The sequence below is a fragment of the Ovis canadensis genome, chromosome 15 (genome assembly GCF_042477335.2).
Source record: "Ovis canadensis isolate MfBH-ARS-UI-01 breed Bighorn chromosome 15, ARS-UI_OviCan_v2, whole genome shotgun sequence".
In the NCBI taxonomy this organism is placed as follows: Eukaryota; Metazoa; Chordata; class Mammalia; order Artiodactyla; family Bovidae; genus Ovis; species Ovis canadensis.
Window position 1 is genome coordinate 49,681,397 of NC_091259.1, and position 22,762 is coordinate 49,704,158.

Below are 22,762 nucleotides of genomic sequence, written 5' to 3' on the forward strand. Positions count from 1 at the left end.
TGATGATGGGTTTTCTTCGTCTGCTTCAATCAAAACAATATATTTTAGGAATTCCTGGTTGTCCAGTGGTTAGGACTCTGCACTTTCACTGCCACGGACTGGAGTTCAATACTTGTTCGGGGAACTAGGATCCTGTAACACCCACAGCCAAAAAAAAAAAGAAAAAGAAAAGCATCACAGAAAGTGTAAAGCACTCTTGACACCAAAATTTTGGAAGCGACTTAGCAGCAGCAGCAGCAGCAGCAGCAGTGCTGTATTCATTCTCACGGTTGCCAGAGTTGGTTTCTACTTTCTGAGCTAAGAAAATAAGAGCAGGGGAAGAGTGAACACAGATAGCATCCCAGTTGCAACCAGAGTGGAAGGCAGGATGACAGCAGTGAAGCCCTTTAATTTTATCTGCTATTTGGATAAATTTCCTCATAGGCTTAAAATCCCACAGGAGCACAGATACCCTGAGATACATCAATGGATGTTGGAAAAGTGACAGCTTGAGAGAAGGTTTGGGAAAGTAAATGAAAGAGTTTCCATACAAGCCACTCATACATAGAGCTGCTGGCTTGGTCCCGTACAGATTTGAGAAAAGTGAGGCAACCAAATGAGTAAATTATAAGAAGAAAAAAATCATCTGATTTCACTTGATGACTCCCCACCTTCAGGTGAACATACTACAAGTTTGTATGCTATGGTAAGCACTTTCTTCCTCTAGGAATTCCAAGGTCAGGCCAAGGGCTAATAGTATTAATCAAGGCTTGGTGCATTTACAACCAAGAAAAACTTGGTATCGGATTTTTTTTTAAAGTAGATATATACAGATCTGTTACCAGATATAATCTCCTTCAGACTATTGCAAATTTTCTCTGTTTTTTTAAGAAATGATTTGTTATTCTCAGTCTAGAAAACAAAGTATTACTAAATCAGTGATAAGGTAAAGCATTTCAGCAAATCTATAATGTTTCAATAATTCTGAAAACACACATATCATTCTAAAATTATCAGTGAAATGACTTCACTTTCCAAAAATATTCAATATAGTTTATTAGGAGAGTGATATAATTAATTGCTTTTCATATGTCAATTGGGGCTTAATTTGAAATTTTAAAAAGCATGTCACAAATGGAATTATGAGTCCTAGGAGAACTGGAAAATGGCTAACAATCCTAACCAGTAACACATCATCTTAGTTGCCTACATAATTACCCCCATTTCTCATTTTTATTTTTGGTAACAAAGAGCGAAGTTTTGAGAACCCCTGGGTCCTGGTCTGCTATTATCCTCAGCAGTCTTTGAAATTCCATCCCTACCTAAAGGGACTCACCAGAGTCACACAGCAGTCAGCAATAAAATTATCAGATCTAAAAGGCAAACATGTCTTACTTCCTTGAGCATTTCCAGGAAATTAAGACTACATGAGTATTCCAGGAAATGAAGACTACATGAGTGTTTATGAGAGAAAAAAAAAATCAGAGAGAGATAAATAAAATGTGATGAAAAGATGGTATTGTGTCCATCTCTTCCACTATCATTCTTGGGCTACAGAGGGGACACCATAGAGCTTGTCATGGAAACTTGTGTCTTCCTCTCTAATGTATTTAATCCTTTAGGGAAGGAACTGTCTTCTGGAATCTCTTGGGAGAGGTAAGAAGGAAGTAATACCAACTGAGCAAGAAAACTACATTCTGTGTTTCTCCCTCACTCTCACTACTTCCACACTCACAAGGCTTCTAACCCCAGATGTGTGGGGTTTCCCATGCCAAGCAATTCTGCAACACTACTTGGGTATCCTACCATTGAACTCAACTCTGACATTAGCTACCTAGAGGCAGCATCGGATCCCACGGGTTAGGGGCTCAGTCCCATAAGACTGACCCTACCCCCACTTCAAATGCCAATTGCAAGTAGAAGATCCCCAGGTTTTCCACAATTTCCATCAGCCCTGGCTCTAAGTTACAGTTTTCCATGACCTCCCCAACTTGGATTTGATTATTTGCTAGAAGAGTTCACAGGACTCAAGGAAACACTTATGTTTACTAGTTTCTTATGCGACAAAGGTTACATACAGTAGAGGATACAGACGAACAGATACATAAGGTGAAGTCTGAGAGGGTCCTGGCACAAGAGCTTCTGTGGAAGCTCTTCATGGGACTTAGGGTGTGTCGCTCTCCCAGTACACGAATGTGTTCAGCAACCAGGATGCTCCCTGACTCCCATCCTTTGGGTTTCTACGGAAGCTTCATTGTACAGGCATACTTAATTAAATCATTGGCCATTAGTAATTGAGCTCAATTTCCAGTCTTTCTTCTCTCCCTGGAGGTCAGAGGGTGTGCAACTGAAAGTTTCAACCCTCCAATCACTTGGGTGGATACCCTGGCAACCAGTCCCCATTCCTAGAGGCTTTCCAAAAGTCCCCTGATTAACATAAACTCAGTCATGGAAAGGGTTTTGTTATAAATACGGAGACAACTTTCTTGCTTTTATCACCTAGGAAATTCCACAGATTTGAGGAGCTTTGTGCTGGAAATGGGAACAAAGATCAAACACAAATCTTCATCAACTTAAGATGGGGCTGTTGTTTTGTGTTAGTCTCTGTGTCATGTCTTTTTCAACCCTACAGACTGTAGGCTGCCAGGCTCCTCAATCCATGGGATTTCACAGGCAAGAATACTGGAGTGGGTTGCCATTTCCTTCTCCAGGGGATTTTCCTGACCGAGGGATCGAATCTGAGTCTCCTGCATTAGCAGGTGGATTCTTTACCACTGAGCCACCAGGGAAGAGCCAATAAATCTATCGAAAGTTGAAGATGTATTTAATATACTTAACCTACCAATCATCATAGGTTAGCCTGGCCTACCTTAACCATGCTGAGACCACTTACGTTAGCCTACAGCTGGTTGAAATCATCTCGCACAAATCCTACTTTGTAGTAAAGTGTCAAATATCTTATGTAAGTTACTGAATACTACACTAAAAGTGAAATTCAGAGCAGTCGTATGGGTACAGATTGGGTTAAGCATACCAGCTGTTTATCCTCATGATCACATGGCAGCCTGGGAGCTGTGGCTTCTGCCCCTGCCCAGCATCACAAGACACTATCAGATCACATATCACTAGCCCAGGAAAAGATCAAAATTCAAAATGTGACATAAATACAGATTTTCACTGAATACATATTGCTTTCCCATCATCTTAGAGTAAAAAAAAAAAATCATAAGCCTAATCATCTTAAGTCAGGAATTGTCTGTGAATATTTCTTATTATAAGTCATAATATCAGGATTCCCTGGTGGTCTAGTGCCTAAGACTCTGTGGGCCCAAAATAGGGGGACTGGGTGTGATCCCTGGTCAGGGAACTAGATCCCACATGTTGCAACTAAAGATCCCTCATGCCTCAGCAAAGATCAAAGATCCCGTGTACCACAATTAAGACTCAGCACAGCCAAATAAATCTTTTTAAAGTCACACTATCACAGTAGGTCACACATGAAAATCTATTCCAACATTCCTACCTACTTATCCTTCAGAATCCTTCTATATATTATGCTAGAGAAGTTCTGGCATCAAACTTCATTGACCATAGGTCATCACTGAGTCCACAATTCAGTTATCCAAGCAAGCTATTTGAGCCACTTCTAGCTTTAGCTGAAACATTAAATTCAGAATATCTGTTAAATGTACACATAATACGCTAAACCCGATACAAAACTATATTCTGTTCTTTTTAGTGTAATACCCTTCAAATCTATTCTCAAACATATTTCCTGGGCCTCTACTAATCAAACTAATCAAATTTCAACATTTATTTTGAAGTATAAGCAATTTCTTCCCAGGTCAGAATCTTCATTTGTTCTGCTTGAGCATACTAAGGTCTGACTCTAGTTTACATATAAAGTAGAAAATAATGGACAATGAAGATGGGTCTTAATGAGAATAGCAACCCCTTGCAAGGCTGTTGCCTCAAGTAGGGTGATCACTGAGTCTTCAAGAAGGAAAGGTCACGGGTGGGATGAATTGGGAGATTGAGACTGACATATATACACTATGGATACTATGTATAAAGTGGATAACTAATGAGAACTTACTGTGTAGCACAGGGAACTCTACTGAATGCTCTGTGGTGACCTAAATGGGAAGGGAATCCAAAAAAGAGCAGATATATATGTACGTGTAACTGATTCACTTTGCTGTACAGCAGAGACTAACATTACATTGTAAAACAACTATACTGCAATAAAAATTAACTTACAAAAAAAAGAAGAAGGAAAGGTCCGTCTTCTTAATCATAAGAAGAGGCGCTGCTTCTGCTTGTTCAGACAGACTTGGGCATTTAGGTTTATCCAAGTCTTCCCTGCTGATTCAGTAGTAAAGAATCCACCTACAATGCAAGAGACAATGGTTCCATCCCTGGGTCGAGAAAATCCCCTGGAGAAGGAAATGGCAACCCACTCCAATATTCTTGCCTGGAGAATCCCATGGACAGAGGAGCCTGATGGGCTACAGTCCATACAACTGAAGTAGCTGAGCTCACAGGCAAGTCTAATCTAAGTCTCAGAATCCCACTTGTTCCCAATGCCCTGACTTCACATAAACAATATGATGAGTCTGTAAATTCAATCTTGTTATGATTCTGCAACTCACCCAGTCACATTTTTAATAAAGATAGTCTTAAAGCTACCAGAAATGAGACTTTTTTAGGGTTGCCATAAAAGTTCTCTGATGTCTGAATGTGACTTGAGCTTATTTAAAGCCCTGAGTTTTGTCATTTCTGTTAGTTTTCTAGTGCAATCATAAGATAACACCCCACCCCACAAAGCTATGACAAACCTAGACAGCGTAGTAAAAAGTAGAGACACTACTATGCCAACAAAGGCCCATATAGTCAAAGCTATGGTTTTTCCAGTAGTCGTGTGGATGTGAGGGTTGGACCATAAAGAAGGCTGAGCACCAAAGAACTCATGCCTTCAAATGGTGGTGCTGGAGAAGACTTTTGAGAATCCCTTGGACATCAAAGAGATCAAACCAGTCAATCCTAAAGGAAAACGACCCTGAATATTCATTGGAAGGACTGATGCTGAAGCTGAAGTTCTAATACTTTGGCCACCTGATGTGAAGAGCCCACTCATTGGGAAAGACCCTGATGCTGGGAAAGATTTAAAGCAGGAGGAGAAGGGGACAACAGAGGATGAGATGGTTGGATAGCATCACCGACTCAATGGATGTGAGTTTGAGCAAGCTCCGGGAGACAGTGAAGTACAGGGAGCCTAGTGTGCTGCAGTCCATGGGGTTGTAAAGAATCAGACATGACTGAGCAACTGAACAACACCAGGCTTCCCTGGTGGCTCAGTGGTAAAGAATCCACCTCCCAGTGCAGGGAGATGAGACATGGGTTAGATCCCTGGGTCAGGAAGATCTCCTGGAGAAGGAAATGACAACCCACTCAAGTGATTCTTGCCTGGGAAATCCCGTGAACAGAGGAGCCTGGCGGGCTACAGTCCATGGGGTCTCAAAGAGTCAAACACGCCTTGGCGACTGAGCACATGCGTGCAGCCCTAGCATCCCAGGGTATAGAAGGTGAACTTGGAGCTGAGAGATACCAGGAAAAGAGAAAAGAAAAAAAACCTTCAGGATCTAAGGCTAGGCAAAGAGTTCTTAGGTCATAAAAAGACATGATCCATAAAAGGAAAATTTGTTATATTGGACTTCAAATTTTAAAAATTTTGCTCTTTGAAAGCCCATGTGTAATGGATGAAAAGATGAAGTATAGACTGGGAGAAAATATTTGCAAACCACTTATTCAACAAAGGACTAGTATACAGAATATATAAAGAATTTTCAATACTAAAACTCAACAGTAGTTTAAAAACAAAAAGCAAAGACACACTACACCAATGAGAATATACAGAGAGCGAATAAGTATGTGCAAAGATGTTCAACATCACTAGCCACTGGGGAAATGCAAATTAAAGCCACAATGAGGTACCACTATGCACCAATCAGAATGACTAAAATGTAGAATGGAGATCACCATCAAACACCATCAAATGTTAGCAGGGATGCAGAGAACCTGGATCACTCATATACTGCTAGTGGAAAAGTAAAATGGTACAGCTAAACTGGAAAACAATTTAGCAGTTTCTTAAAAAACTAGATATGCAAATACTATACATTAAATACTATACATGATTGCATTCTTAGACATTTATCCTAGAGAAATGAAGACTCATGTTCACATACAAGTCTGTACATTAATGTTTATACCAGTTTTATTCATAACAGTTCCAAACTGGAAATTATCCAGATGTCCTTCAAAATGATTACACAAATGGTAGTGCAATTTTGCCCCTGGAACACTGTTTAGCAACAAAAAGAACAAAAGATAGATACATATTCTAGGCAATCTCTGAAGAATTATGTTAAATGAAAAAATCTAATCCTAAAAGGTTGCATACTGTATGATTTCATTTATTTAACATTCTTGAAACGACAAAATTACAAAAACGAAGAAAAGATAAGTGGTTGCCAGGGGCTCACTAGCGGCAGGATGTAGAGAGAAAAGACCATGGCTATCCAAGGGCAACATGAGGATCCTTGTGGGGGTGGAAATATTTTAACTTGACTACATCCTTGTTAATTTCCTGGTGATGGTGTTTTACTATAGTTTTGCCAGATGTTACCAACAGGGAAAAATGGATAAGGGCTACATAGGATCTCTCTGTAATATTTCTTATAACTTCATGTGAATCTATAACTATTACCCAATAAACTTTTAATTTTTTTAATCTAAAAAAAGAAGAACTGTGCAAAGTAACAGTGATTAATTTGAGTAGTGGAAAGTAGGTAAGTGGCTGGGTTTACAGAAGGAACAAGAAATGAAGAAGAGGCAGAACGTTGGTAATTGTTGAAGCTTGGAGATGGGTACATGGAGGATCATAATTACTCTATAAACTTTCTATGTGCTTGAATCTTCCATACTGAAAGGAAAATAAAAGAGACCCTGAGAGAGGAGAGATTTAACAAACTTATCAACCAAATAAGTACATTAATAACTCTTATCTTACCAATAGTAATGAAGAAGGCAATGGCACCCCACTCCAGTGCTCTTGCCTGGAAAATCCCATGGACGGAGGATCCTGGTAGGCTACAGTCCATGGGGTCACAAAGAGTCAGACGCAACTGAGCAACTTCACTTTCACTTTCACTTTTCATTTCAGCAATAGTAAACAATTAGAATGAAAAAACTCTATTCATAATAGCAAATGTAACTATAAATAACAAACATTGTAAGAAATGGTAAGATTTAGATAAATAAAACTATATAAATACTGTAAATCCTAAAGAAGACCTAAATAATGAGCCTAAATACTAAATGAAAAACACACAATATTCCAGAATGAAAAGATTCAGCACTATAAAAATGCCAACTCTCCAACATTCAATCTATAAATTAAGTCCAATTCCCATCAAAACCCCAAGATTATAATTTGTAGAATCTGTAAAACTTATTCCAAAAATACTATGAAAGAAAAAAATACAGCACTGCAATTTGGTGGGGGGGATGATAAGAAGGGGGAACTTTCCAAACTAGATATCAAGATAGACTATAAAGCTGTATAAACAGTCAAAACAAAATAATGTGATGTTAATACAGAAATAGGCAAATAGCTCTATCCAGAAAGAGAATCCAGAATTATGAATTCTTGTATTTTTGAAAGATGGTATCTCACATCATTGGGATTAAAATGAACAATTTTTGACTGATTTCAAACAATTGGCTAAACATTTGGAAAAACCTGAATGTAGGTCCCTTTGTCACAGCTATTCAGAATAATACACACCACAAGAATAAAAGAGCACTTGGCGCTTTTGAACACAATAGGAAAATAAAAGAATGATTTTTTATAACCTGGGGATAGAAGTGATGGAAGAATTTCCTTATTAAGCAAGATACAAATCCCATAAACCATAAATGAAAAGATTGATTTCATAAATTTAAAAACTTTTCCTCGGGTGAAAATACTTAACAATGTATTAAAAGATACACAGTAACTTAGAAGACGCATGCTTAAGACAGCATTCATAATCATAGCATTTTCACAGATTTTACCAAGCAATAAGAAACAGGGAAAATGAGAAAGCCGATGAATGGGCAATTCAAAGAAGAGTTAATATGAATGGTTGATAAAGTTATAAAAAGATATTTAACCTCATTCATAGTTCAGTTCAGTTCAGTCGCTCAGTCGTGTCCGACTCTTTGTGACCCCATGAATTGCAGCATGCCAGGCCTCCCTGTCCATCACCAACTCCCAGAGTTCACTCAAATTCACCTCCATCGAGTTGGTGATGCCATCCAGCCATCTCATCCTCTGTCGTCCCCTTCACCTCTTGCCCCTAATCCCTCCCAGCATCAGAGTCTTTTCCAATGAGTCAACTCTTCGCATGAGGTGGCCAAAGTACTGGAGTTTCAGCTTTAGCATCAGTCCTTCCAAAGAACACCCAGGAGAACATCTCCTTTAGAATGGACTGGTTGGATCTCCTTGCAGTCCAAGAGACTCTCAAGAGTCTTCTCCAACACCACAGTTCAAAAGCATCAATTCTTCGGTGCTCAGCCTTCTTCACAGTCCAACTCTCACATCCATACATGACTACTGGAAAAACCATAGCCTTGACTAGACGGACCTTTGTTGGCAAAGTTATGTCTCTGCTTTTGAATATGCTGTCTATGTTGATTATAACTTTTCTTCCAAGGAGTAAGCATCTTTTAATTTCATGGCTGCAATCACCATCTGCAGTGATTTGGGAGCCCAGAAAAATAAAGTCAGGCACTGTTTCCACTGTTTTCCCATCGATTTCCCATAAAGTCGTGGGACCAGATGCCATGATCTTCGTTTTCTGAATGTTGAGCTTTAAGCCAACTTTTTCACTCTCCACTTTCACTTTCATCAAGAGGCTTTTTATTTCTTCTTCACTTTCTGCCATAAGGGTGGTATCATCTGCATATCTGAGCTTACTGATATTTCTCCTGGCAATCTTGATTCCAGCTTGGGCTTCTTCCAGCCCAGCGTTTCTCATGATGTACTCTGCATATAAGTTAAATAAGCAGGGTGACAATATACAGCCTTAACGTACTTCTTTTTCTATTTGGAACCAGTCTGTTGTTCCATGTCCAGTTCTAACTGTTGCTTCCTGACCTGCATATAGGTTTCTCAAGAGGCAGGTGAGGTGGTCTGGTATTCCCATCTCTTTCAGAATTTTCCACAGTTTATTGTGATCCACACAGTCAAAGGCTTTGGCATCATCAATAACGGATAAATAGATGTCTTTCTGGAACTCTCTTGCTTTTTCGATGATCCAGCAGATGTTGGCAATTTGATCTCTGGTTCCTCTGCCTTTTCTAAAACCAGCTTGAACATCAGGAAGTTCATGATTCACATATTGCTGAAGCCTGGCTTGGAGAATTTTAAGCATTACTTTACTAGCATGTGAGACGAGTGCAATTGTGCGGTAGTTTGAGCACTCTTTGGCATTGCCTTTCTTAGGGATTGGAATGAAAACTGATCTTTTCCAGTCCTTTGGCCACTGCTGAGTTTACCAAATTTGCTGGCATATTGAGTGCAGCACTTTCACAGCATCATCTTTCAGGATTTGAAATAGCTCCACTGGAATTCCATCACCTCTACTAGCTTTGTTCGTAGTGATGCTTTCTAAGGCCCACTTAACTTCACATTCCAGGATGTCTGGTTCTAGGTGAGTGATCACACCATCATGATTATCTGGGTCATGAAGACCCTTTTTGTACAGTTCTGTGTATTCTTGCCACCTTTTCTTAATATCTTCTGCTTTTCTGTTAGGTCTCTACCATTTCTGTCCTTTATTGAGCCCATCTTTGCATGAAATGTTCCCTTGGGATCTCTAATTTTCTTGAAGAGATCTCTAGTCTTTCCCATTCTCTTGTTTTCCTCTATTTCTTTGCATTGATCACTGAGGAAGGCTTTCTTATCTCTTCTTGCTATTCTTTGGAACTCTGCATTCAGATGCTTATATCTTTTCTTTTCTCCTTTGCTTTTCACTTCTCTTCTTTTCACAGCTATTTGTAGGGCTTCCCCAGACAGCCATTTAGCTTTTTTGCATTTCTTTTCCATGGGGATGGTCTTGATCCCTGTCTCCTGTACAATGTCACGAACCTCCATCCATAGTTCATCAGGCACTCTATCAGATCTAGTCCCTTAAATCTATTTCTCATTTCCACTGTATAATCATAAGGAATTTGATTTAGGTCATACCTGAATGGTCTAGCGGTTTTCCCTACTTTCTTCAGTTTAAGTCTGAATTTGGCAATAAGGAGTTCATGATCTGAGTCACAGTCAGCTCCCGGTCTTGTTTTTGCTGACTGTATAGAGCTTCTCCATCTTTGGCTGCAAAGACAATAATCAGTCTGATTTTGGTGTTAACCATCTGGTGATGTCCATGTGTAGCGTCTTCTCTTGTGTTGTTGGAAGAGGGTGTTTGCTATGACCCATGCGTTCTCTTAGCAAAACTCTATTAGCCTTTGCCTTGCTTCATTCTGTATTCCAAGGCCAAATTTGCCTGTTACTCCAGGTGTTTCTTGACTTCCTACTTTTGCATTCCAGGCCCCTATAATGTAAAGGACATCTTTTTTGGGTGTTAGTTCTAAAAGGTCTTGTAGGTCTTCATAGAACCGTTCAACTTCAGCTTCTTCAGCATTACTGGTTGGGGCATAATCTTGGATTACCGTCATATTGAATGGTTTGCCTTGGAAACAAACAGAGATCATTCTGTCGTTTTTGAGACTGCATCCAAGCACTGCATTTTGGACTGTTTAGTTGACCATGATGGCTTCTCCATTTGTTCTAAGGGAATCCTGCCCACGGTAGTAGATATAATGGTCATCTGAGTTAAATTCACCCATTCATAGTTAAGAAAATGCAAAATAAAATGAGACTTTCCAATCAATTAAATTTTGAGTTTTAGAAAGATCGATAATATACAAAACAATGTTCTCACAGGTATGGGAGATAGGTACTCTCATGTGCTCGTTTTGGAAATAGGTACCCGCTTTAGGGAGGCACTGTTTAACATATACCGTGAAAGGCTTAAAGTTTAAGCCAATAATTCCTTGTTAGGAAGCCACAGAGCTACACACATAGATGCACAAAGATAAACAAAGGCATTTATTGTAGCGTTTGTTTCTAACACTAAAGGATTAGAAACAATCTAAAAACCTTTCCGATAGAGAATGATTAAATAAATTAAGTAGAATACTTTGCAACTGTTAAAGAGTTTTATATGCTAACATGAAAGTATCTCCAAGAAATATTTATTAGGCTAAAACAGGTTGCAGAATAATTGGTAATATGTGTGCTTAGTCGCTCTGTCATATCTGACTCTTTGCAACTCCATGCGCTGCAGGCTCCTCTGTCCATGGGGATTCTCCAGGCAAGCACACTAGAATGGGTTGCCATGTCCTTCTCCAGGGGATCTTCCTGACCCAGAGATCGAACCCAGGTCTCCCACATTAAACAATTACATACATTTGTATGGGAATATATGTATCTGTAGACACAAAAAACTATGAACTTTGGTTACTAACAGGAATGGGAAGGATAGGAGGAGATAAAATGAGAGAATACTTAAATCTTCTTTGCTCAATTCTATAAAACTTATAATAAGAAATGTTTGTAATTACAGGTTTTTAAAGGATACATAACACCTGGGAAGCGTTCAAAGCTTCTCAGAGCCACGCTATTTCATAAATTCAAGACAACCGATATTTTCATTGTTATTACAGTGTTCTTACCCTTCACAACTATCAACACTGATGTGCCTTTCATCAGAGAAATTTAAACAAGATTTACAAATAAAGGTTCATTTATTCACAGAGCACACCTTTGAAGCAAGGCTATAATTTAAAAATGCAGACATAATAAATGACTTGCCCAGATTCTCAAACAAGTCAAGAAATGATCCAGAGCCAGGATTCCACTCTTGTACAAATAAATAATATATACTGGCTCTTTGCACAGCACCATAAATCACCCCAGCCCCTGGCATTTTAGTCTCTCCCCAAGTAATTGAGTGTTTAAATTACTTGCAAACCTTCACTTTGGCTTTTAAAAAATGCCCACTCTGGCATTCTTTTTAAAGGGATATCTTTTAAAAGTTTAACATTGACCTTCCAAAGAAAGTAAGAGAGTAAGATTAGTTTTCACCTTCAATAAGAGGACAACCCTAGAACATAATGCTCCTTCAAATGACAGTTCAGATCATATTATTTAGCCAAAAATCAATAACTTAGCAGAAGTACTCTACAAGTGCATTATCCTAATTTGGAAAAATTTCTAAAGGAGAAGAAGCATGAAAGACATTGATTCGAATCAGGAAAATTGATCCAAGCACTGCCTCTGCCAAAAAACATATGTGTGACTATGCATGACTCCATCAACTTCTGGAAACCTCTGACTCCTCATTTGTAAAGTAAGAATGAGAACACCTTCTTGCTTCACTATATGGACTGTCTCAAAGCTGGAATAAGAGAGATTGTGAAGGTACTCTGTAAGGTGTGAAGTTACAGATAAATCACTCTTAATGTATAAAACCTTAGTTTTTTAAATTGAGTTCTTGATACAAGAATACTACCTGCCCCTCCACCCCCAAATACAAGACAACATCTGATATGCCACACTTTGGGGCCCAATCATTTATTTTTTCTAGACCAGGTCTCTAGAAAAGGAACGTGCAGCATTTATTTGTGAAGTGTGTCATGATTAAAGTGACAAAAAGTGACCTATTCTCACAGCAATACCTGCTGTGGTCCTTTTCTGATTGAACTGCCTCCTCCTTAAGGAGCGTGATCCTTCCTTAACCACAGCCAGAGCTGGATTAAACGGTAAAGAGTTGGGCAGTTACCCAAATTATTAATCTGTAAGGGAAACTGAAATGTCATTGGAATAATTAGTAATGATAGAAACAGTTAAGGCTTCTACAGGGAAATTCATAAACAGGCAGAGGAATATAAATTTACTCTTGCTTGAATACAATACAAGGAAGTAAAAACTAAAAACAATAGTGTTACTGTGACATTTATTGGATGTTTATTATATATATACCAAGTATTTTACATGTATGATTGTGTTTATTTATTTATTTATTTATTGATATATAAACTCATTCTTTATTTTAAAATGGTGACATGGACAAAGGTTCATATTGTTAAAGAGTTAGCACATCATTTTTGGAGGTTGATTATTAGTTTGAACCCAGAAATTATTGTATGTTGCTGTTTTTAAACCGATTTTCAGGTAGAGAAATTAAGATGTACCCAAGAATGCTCAAATTACCGCACAACTGCACTCATCTCACACGCTAGTAAAGTAATGCTCAAAATTCTCCAAGCCAGGCTTCAGCAATATGTGAACGGTGAACTTCCAGATGTTTAAGCTGGTTTTAGAAAAGGCAGAGGAACCAGAAATCAAATTGCCAACATCTGCTGGATCATTGAAAAAGCAAGAGAGTTCCAGAAAAACATCTATTTCTGCTTTATTGACTATACCAAAGCCTTTGACTGTGTGGATCACAATAAACTGTGGAAAATTCTGAACGAGATGGCAATACCAGGCTGATGGGAATACCTGCCTCTTGAGAAACCTGTATGCAGGTCAGGAAGCAACAGTTAGAACCAGACATGGAACAACAGACTGGTTCCAAATAGAAAAAGGAGTATGTCAAGGCTGTATATTGTCACCTTGCTTACTTAACTTATATTCAGAGTACATCATGAGAAATGCTGGGCAGGAGGAAGCATAAGCTGGACTCAGTATTGCCAGGAGAAATATCAATAACCTCACATATGCAGATGACACCACCCTTATGGCAGAAAGTGAAGAGGAACTAAAGAGCCTCTTGATGAAAGTGAAAGAGGAGAGTGAAAAAGTTGGATTAAAGCTCAACATTCAGGAAACTAAGATCAGGGCATCTGGTCCCATCACTTCATGGCAAATAGATGGGAAATAGTGGAAACAGTGTCAGACTTTATTTTGGGGGGCTCCCAAATCACTGCAGATGGTGATTGCAGCCATGAAATTGAAAGACGCTTACTCCTTGGAAGGAAAGTTATGACCAACCTAGAGAGCATATTCAAAAGCAGAGACATTACTTTGCCAACAAAGGTCCGTCTAGTCAAGGCTATGGTTTTCCCAGTGGTCATGTATGGATGTGAGAGTTGGACTATTAAGAAAGCTGAGCACCGAAGAATTGATGCTTTTGAACTGTGGTGTTGGAGAAGACTCTTGAGAGTCCGTTAGACAGCAAGGAGATCCAACCAGTCCATCCTAAAGGAGATCAGTCCTGGGTGTTCATTGCAAGGACTGATTTTGAAGCTGAAACTCCAATACTTTGGCCACCTGATGCAAAGAACTGACTCATTTGAAAAGACCCTGATGCTGGGAAAGATTGAGGGCAGGAGGAGAAGGGGAAGACAGAGGATGGAATGGTTGGATGGCATCACTGACTCAATGAACAAGGGTTTGGGTGGACTCCGGGAGTTGGTGATGGACAGGGAGGCCTGGCGTGCTGCGGTTCATGGGGTCACAAAGAGTTGGACATGACCAAGCGACTGAACTGAACTGAACTGAACAAGACAGCACAAGTAGCAGACAGTGGAGGTGCAGCTTGAAACGAGCCTTCCTCCAAGACCTATATTCACTCTGCCTCCCAGCGCTCCCCAGCTCTAGCTAAATTTATCATGTGTTTTTGTATCTTGTATTTAGGCAGGAACAATTAGATGAAATTCACCAGGCAGATCAAATCTGAAACCAGAATTCATGGATAGTGAGTGCTGTTGGCCAGAAACCAGCAATCAATTCTAAAATACAAATTTCAAACCTTTTGATACACCTTCAAAGAATGTACCTGGTTCAGAAAAATTACAAAAGAAAAGTGAAAAGATAATAGAATTATTTTTATGGTAAAATATATTGTCAAATTGTTTCAAACTACTGACACTGCTTAGGGACCCATCTATAACTTTAACTGATTGAAAATTGTTCCTTGTTGTCCCCATCAAATAATTTTTGAACAACTATTTAAAGAACACTTTTGAAAGGTGCATTAGAATTCAATTGTAAATGACAGATTTCACTCTAGCTAATTTAAACAGAAAGGGATTTACTATTAATAGGAGGAATTGGGGATTCATTAAATCACTAAAAGGGCTAGTAGAACAGAGTTGAGGCTGCACTTTCAGGCATGACATCCTGAACAGTATTACAGAACTGGGTCATTATGGGCACCATGCTCCTTCCACACTTACGAAACTGGGGAGTAAGGAAGCCATCACCGTAGCTGCTGACTCGAACAATCTGAATCAGCAGAATGGATGCCCTGCTCTCTGTCTCTTATCACCCATGAAATTCAGGGGCTGAATGCTGTTACCTCCACAGGAGCTGTCCCAGAAAAAGCAACAATGTGCCAGTAGAAACAACAGAAGTCGCAGAAGTACAGCCTCCACCTCAGAATGTTCACTTTTAACCAGCTAGTTCAGTTCAGTTCAGTCGCTCAGTCGTGTCCGACTCTCTGTGACTCCATGAATTGCAGCACGCCAGGCCTCCCTGTCCATCACCAACTCCCGGAGTTCACTTAGACTCACATCCATCGAGTCAGTGATGCCATCCAGCCATCTCATCCTCTGTCATCCCCTTCTCCTCCTGCCCCCAATCCCTCCCAGCATCAGAGTCTTTTCCAATGAGTCAACTCTTCACATGAGGTGGCCAAAGTACTGGAGTCTCAGCTTTAGCATCATTCCTTCCGAAGAACACCCAGGACTGATCTCCTTTAGAATGGACTGGTTGGATCACCTTGCAGTGTGGAAAATTCTGAAAGAGATGGGAATACCAGACCACCTCACCTGCCTCTTGAGAAACCTGTATGCAGGTCAGGAAGCAAGAGTTAGAACTGGACATGGAACAACAGACTGGTTCCAAATAGAAAAAGGAGTACATCAAGGCTGTATATTGTCACCCTGCTTATTCAACTTATATGCAGAGTACATCATGAGAAACGCTGGGCTGGAAGAAGCACAAGCTGGAATCGAGATTGCCGGGAGAAATATCAATAACCTCAGATATGCAGATAACACCACCCTTATGGCAGAAAGTGAAGAGGACCTAAAAAGCCTCTTGATGAAAGTGAAAGAGGAGAGTGAAAAAGTTGGCTTAAAGCTCAACATTCAGAAAACTAAGATCAGGGCATCTGGTCCCATCACTTCATGGCAAATAGATGTGGAAACAGTGTCAGACTTTATTTTTTGGGGCTCCAAAATCACTGCAGATGGTGATTGCAGCCATGAAATTAAAAGACGCTTACTCCTTGGAAGGAAAGTTATGACCAAACTAGACCGCATATTCAAAAGTAGAGACATTACTTTGCTAAGTTACATCTGTTTTATAGAAATGAGCTTTCATTAATCCAAGCTGTAAGGATGTCTGGGAAGCGTAGTCTCTAGATTTGCACCCTAAAGCAATAAGATTTGCTAGCAGAGAGTTGTAATTAAGCTGAGTGTATTGATCTGTGACCTCAGTTACAGTCAGACCCTGAGTTATTAGAGCCAGCCCAGGGCACTCACACACCACACTCCACTCCTGACATAGTTCTAAGTGGAGACTCAAGAACAGCCCACCCCAAGGTTGGTCAGTGGTGGACAAAAACATAATTTGGGTCTAGGTTCCTTTCTCAGGATTTTGGAACTAGAACATTGAAGGACTGGGCCAATGAACTGACGGGCTTTATAGATGTAAGGTTAAGTAGGTTTGGAGTCAGACTGATAATAGGTAATGTGTGAGCAAATAGCATTATACACATATTCATTGAGAAATATGGAGGTAAATACCAAAAGGAATGGAACAAAATGTTTCAAGTGGTTGAAACAGGAGGGGCAAAGGAATTTCTTTTGTTGTTAATGTTTATAATTCTTTTAGAGCTACTTGAATTTTTGAACCTTTTGCTTATATTATCAGGATAAAAATTAATATCAAAAACACCAGGGACTTCCCTGGTGGTCCAGTGGCTAAGACTCCGCACTCTCAATGAGGGGTCCCGGGTTCGATCCCTGGTCAAGGAACTAGACCTCATATGCCACAACTAAGGATCCTGCATGCTCAACTAAGATCTGACACAGCCAAATGAATAAATAATTTTTTAAAATACCATAAACAAGGAGAAGGAAATGGCAACTCCAGTATTCTTGCCTGGAGAATCCCATGGACAGAGCAGCCTGGCAGGCTATGGTCCATAGGGTCGCAAAGAGTTGGACACGATTGAAGTGACTTAGCACGCACGCGCCATGAATAACTCCATCCCCTGGCATTTCAGTCAACAGCAAAATGAATACCCCAAACTTGGGCATTTAAGCCAGAACAACTCACCTACACATCACATGACCACCAGCTGAAGAGAGAGAGCTCCAGACCATCAGTCCTTCCTTGCCTCCCTTCCCACCTAGCACCTCCACTGCCATCAAGTTGAAAAAAATTTAAAAACCAAAACTAATTTAGCGAACCTTGAATGCCAAGCCAAGGAGTTAATCACTCTGGCGATGGGGACAGCTTTGAATAGGGAAATGACCTTAGTGTGTAGACTGCTTCTTTGTGCACAGGATAAATTTGATAGATTGGCAGTAGCCAGGAAACTGATTGGGAGATTACTAATAGGACCCTGGATTAAATCAATGGCAGTGGAATTGGAGAGAAAAACTTAGACAAAGAGATATATAGTAGAGGACTTCATGGTAGCTGATCAGATATGGGGAGTAAGGAGAGTAAATTTGGTGGATATATTCCATTTTTCCAGAATCCCTTCCTTTTAGGGAATGGTCCCTCACCCTTTCCATGAGATTCTGGTGGTGAATCAGAGTAAACTTGTATTCTCCAAACAAATGTGTCCCAAGTTGACCATACTGAGTATTCCTTCCTTGGACAGTGTATTTGGTTCACAGGCATAACCCAAAAGTGAATGAAAGGACTTTCTGGGAACCCTTCCCCAGGGTTACTGGGGAAGATGCTCTCTTCCACCATGAGTCTGGGAATGCCAGAAGCCATTATTCCCTGGTGGCTCAGAAGGTAAAGAATCCACTTGTAATGCAAGATCCCTGGGTTGGGAAAATCCCATCCCCTGAAGGAGGGCGTGGCAACCCACTCCACTATTCTTGCCTAGAGAATCCCCATGGACAGAGGAGCCTGGTGGGCTACAATCCATGGAGTCACAAAGAGTCAAACACATCTGAGCGACTAAGCACAGTACAGAAGCCATTATCCTGCCATGTAGAGAGGGCCTATCATGACAGAGAGTCAGAGCCCTGACATCATTTGTTATTGAACCCATCCATACCCATACTGATGGACTTCTCAGTGAGTCAAGATATTAACTTTTTTGCTTATGGAGTGGATTTCTATCATTTGCAACAGAAAAAGGATTTATCAACAAAGAGTCAAAAATTGTTTCATTTATATATCAAAAAAATATTTACAGCATATCTGCCAAATGAACAGTTAAATGCTCCAGTACAATGGGAGATTTAAAAAAATAATCCTGGACTTCCCTGGTAGTACAGTGGATAAGAATCCGCCTACCAATGCAAGGGACATGGGTTCACTCCTTGGTCTGGGAAGATCCCACATTCCTCAGAGCAACTACAACTAAGCCCAAGCACCACAACTACAGAGCTTACGCTCTAGGGCCTATGCTGCAGCTCCGGAAGCCCACGAGCCCTAAAGCGTGTGCACCACAACGAAGAGTAGCCCCCCTGCTTACCACAACCAGAGAAAGCCTGCAAGCAGCAATGAAGACCCAGCACAACAAGACATATTAATTAATTAATTTTTCAAAACATCCTAAAACATGCCCCATATACCTTGAGATCTATTTCAGCCTGTAACCAGTACTGACATTAAAGTCACTCAATAACTCTAGGATTCAGTCTTTCCTTCCATAAGGCTGAGGAAAAGGGGGATTACATTGCACATTTGGCTTTATGTATCTCCAGGTTCCACATCTGAGGATTCAACCAACTTCGGATCAAAAATTTTCAGGAAAAAAATTCCAGAAAGTTCCAAAATGCCAACCTTGAATTTGCCAAGTATCAGCAATTATTTACATAGTATTTACATTGTATTTATAATATTTACATGCATGTACATTGTATTAAGTGTTGCAAGTAATCTAGAGATGATTTAAAGTATACAGGGGGATGTGTGTAAATTATATACAAATACTATGACATTTTAGAAAAAATACTTGAGCATCCACAAATTTTTGGTATCCAGGCTTAGGAGTCCTGGAACCAATCTCCTTCAGGTACTGAGTGAAGACTGTGTTGTTTTCTAAAGATTTTCTTCAGCTCTAGTTTTATGATTCTAAGCCATGACATAGAAGAACTAGTGAGTTACTTCAAGATTCTAAAATATGAAAGCTCGGTATGCAAAATCAATTAACTGGGGAAAATTGGAAGCTAGAAAGACCTGGGTGATAATTGAGAAGAAACATTTCTTGAGCCTTGTCTGGAGAACTTGCAATACTGATGAAGGGATATGGATGATTCTAAGAAATATTAGAAGAAAAAAATAATTAATGCCTATACATGTAGAATATGAAGATGAGTCAACAGTGGCTCAGTTCAGTTCAGTTCAGTCGCTCAGTCATGTCCGACTCTTTGCAACCCCATGAATCACAGCACACCAGGCCTCCCTGCCCATCACCAACTCCTGGAGTTCACTCAAACTCTCCATCGAGTCAGTGATGCCATACAGCCTCGGTCGTCCCCTTCTCCTCCTGCCCCCAATCCCTCCCACCACCAAAGTCTTCTCCAATGAGTCAACTCTTCTCATGAGGTGGCCAAAGTACTGGAGTTTCAGCTTTAGCATCATTCCTTCCAAAGAAATCCCAGAGCTGATCTCCTTCAGAATGGACTGGTTGGATCTCCTTGCAGTCCAAGGGACTCTCAAGAGTCTTCTCCAACACCACAGTTCAAAAGCATCAATTCTTCGGCTCTCAGCCTTCTTCACAGTCCAACTCTCACATCCACACATGACTACTGGAAAAACCGTAGCCTTGACTAGACGGACCTTAGTCAGCAAAGTAATGTCTCTGCTTTTGAATATGCTCTCTAGGTTGGTCACAACTTTTCTTCCAAGGAGTAAGCGTCTTTTAATTTCATGGCTGCAATCACCATCTGCAGTGATTTTGGAGCCCCCCAAAATAAAGTCTGACACTGTTTCCACTGTTTCCCCATCTATTTCCCATGGAGTGATAGGACCAGATGCCATGATCTTCGTTTTCTGAATGTTGAGCTTTAAGCCAACTTTTTCACTCTCCTCTTTTACTTTCATCAAGAGGCGTTTTAGTTCTTCTTCACTTTCTGCCATAAGTGGCTACTGACTCCAAAAGCTTGCTAGTTTGGGATATTACAATAAAATCTTTAACAAAAATGAAGTTTTTAAGAAAGCACTCCTAAATCTTTAAGAAAGCTCTCCTAAATCTCTTTAGGAGAGATTTAGTACAATTCTGGACATACTGCATCTGAGCTGTTGTTAATATATTCAAAAAGAAAGTCTACAGAATTAAAAATCTAGAACTGAAGTTCAAGTGGGAAGTTAGGACTCATGTTACAGTTTTGAGAATCCTTTAATGTAGAGGGAATGGGCAAAGTCCTGGGAGTGAATAAAAGCTACAGTAAAAACTGATAATAGACATAACTAATTAGTTTATTAATAAGCAAAAATTAAAATTATAAACATATTTCTTAAGCCTTTAAAAAGTTTAATTTATAAATCTTGCTAGTCTATTTATAAATCTCATAATCTTTGCACAGAAATATGGACAATAACTTTCACTTACACTCTATGGTTTAATTAATTCACAAGCTTAACCTACTGAATACTTCTTGAATATTTAACTAATTAAAATTTAAATAATTTAAATAATTAAATTTTCCTGGATATTTTAAACTACAGTTACAAATGTAACATATCTAGCATCTAGCCAGTGAAATTTTATAAGCACTTAGATAACTCTTGTAAATCTAATGGCAATAAATCAATCTCAGACTTCCCTGGTGGTACAGTGGGTAAGAAACCGCCTACCAATGCAGGGGACACAAGTTTGATCCCTGGTCCAGGAAGATTCCACATGCCACAAAGCAACTAAGCCCATGTGTCACAGCTACTGAAGCTCATGCACCTAGAGCCTGCGTGTGCTCTGCAACAAGAGAAGCCACCACATTAAGAAGCCCACACACCGCAGCTAGAGAGTAGCCCCCATTCTTTGCAACTAGAAAAAACGCATGGGTATCAATGAAGACTCAACACAATAGAAATAAATAAATTTAATTTTAAATAAATAAACACATCTCCTACTTGTGGTCACAAAATTCTCTTAAAAGTTCCATATATCTTTTTTCTTCCAGTTTTATTGAAATTAAATTGACATACCACACGATACAGGTTTAAAATGTACAACATTAGGATTTGATTTACGGACCTCACAAAGTGGTTTTCACTAGTGAGCATCCATCATCTCATACATATACAAAGTTAAAGAAAAAGTATTATCTTGTGATGAGAACTTGGGATTTACTCTAACTTTTCATGTACAACATACAGCAGTGTTAATTACACTTATCTTATTGTACATTTCACCCTTCATACTATCTATCTTATAACTGGAAATTTGTACCTTTTGACCGCCTTCATCCAATTTCCCCTCCCCCAACACCCTAAACCCCGACCCTCCCCCCAGAAGATCTCAAAAGTTCACAAAGTATACAACACCACAGTTATTATTAACTTTTACAGAAATAATGAAAATTGTATTAATTTACCACTTGTATATCAAAGGTGACATGTTGTGGCAGGCATGGAAATGTGCCACTCAGATCCTTCTTCAAGAAAGGACTTGCCTCCCTGCTCAGGGGCCAAAGGTATGATAAGCAGATGGCCTTCAGCTGTCAGCACATTCAGGGTCTGCCTCAGCTTTGGGTCCTGCCCTGCCCATGGCTGCCATATACTATCTGAGGGAGGAAGAAGTACAAAGGGCAGAGTGGGACACTCCATCCTACAATACTGACTCCAGACCTTCCTGTCTCATCATCTGCTTTCAGCAAACCTAACTGCAGTGCAAATTAACTCATACAACCAACATGAACAGAATTGCTATCTCAGACCTCTTCCAGCACATAAGACTTCAAATGTGGTATATCAGTCAAAATTCCTGTTACTACTCCCCAAGATGATTTTCCTTGAGCTCCAAGTAACTAACCAAGTTCCTTTTTAATGGTGAAGCTCTACCTGCTTACCCAATATATTCAGTTCAGTCCAGTCGCTCAGTCGTCTCCGACTCTTTGCAACCCCATGGACTGCAGCACACCAGGCCTCCCTGTCCATCACCAACTCCCAGAGTTTACTCAAACTCATGTCCATGATGAATTGAGTCAGTGATGCCATCCAACCATCTCATCCTCTGTCGCCCCCTTCTCCTCCCACCTTCAATCTTTCCCAGCACTGGGTCTTTTCAAATGAGGCAGCTCTTCGCATCAGGTGGTCAAAGTATTGGAGTTTCAGCTTCAACATCAGTCCTTCCAATGAATATTCAGGACTGATTTAAATCTTATTTGAAATCATTTACTGCTTGATATTAATATGCATGAGCACACCCCACTTAGGCACACATAGCTTATAGTTTCCACAACTTCATTGTACCTAATCTTG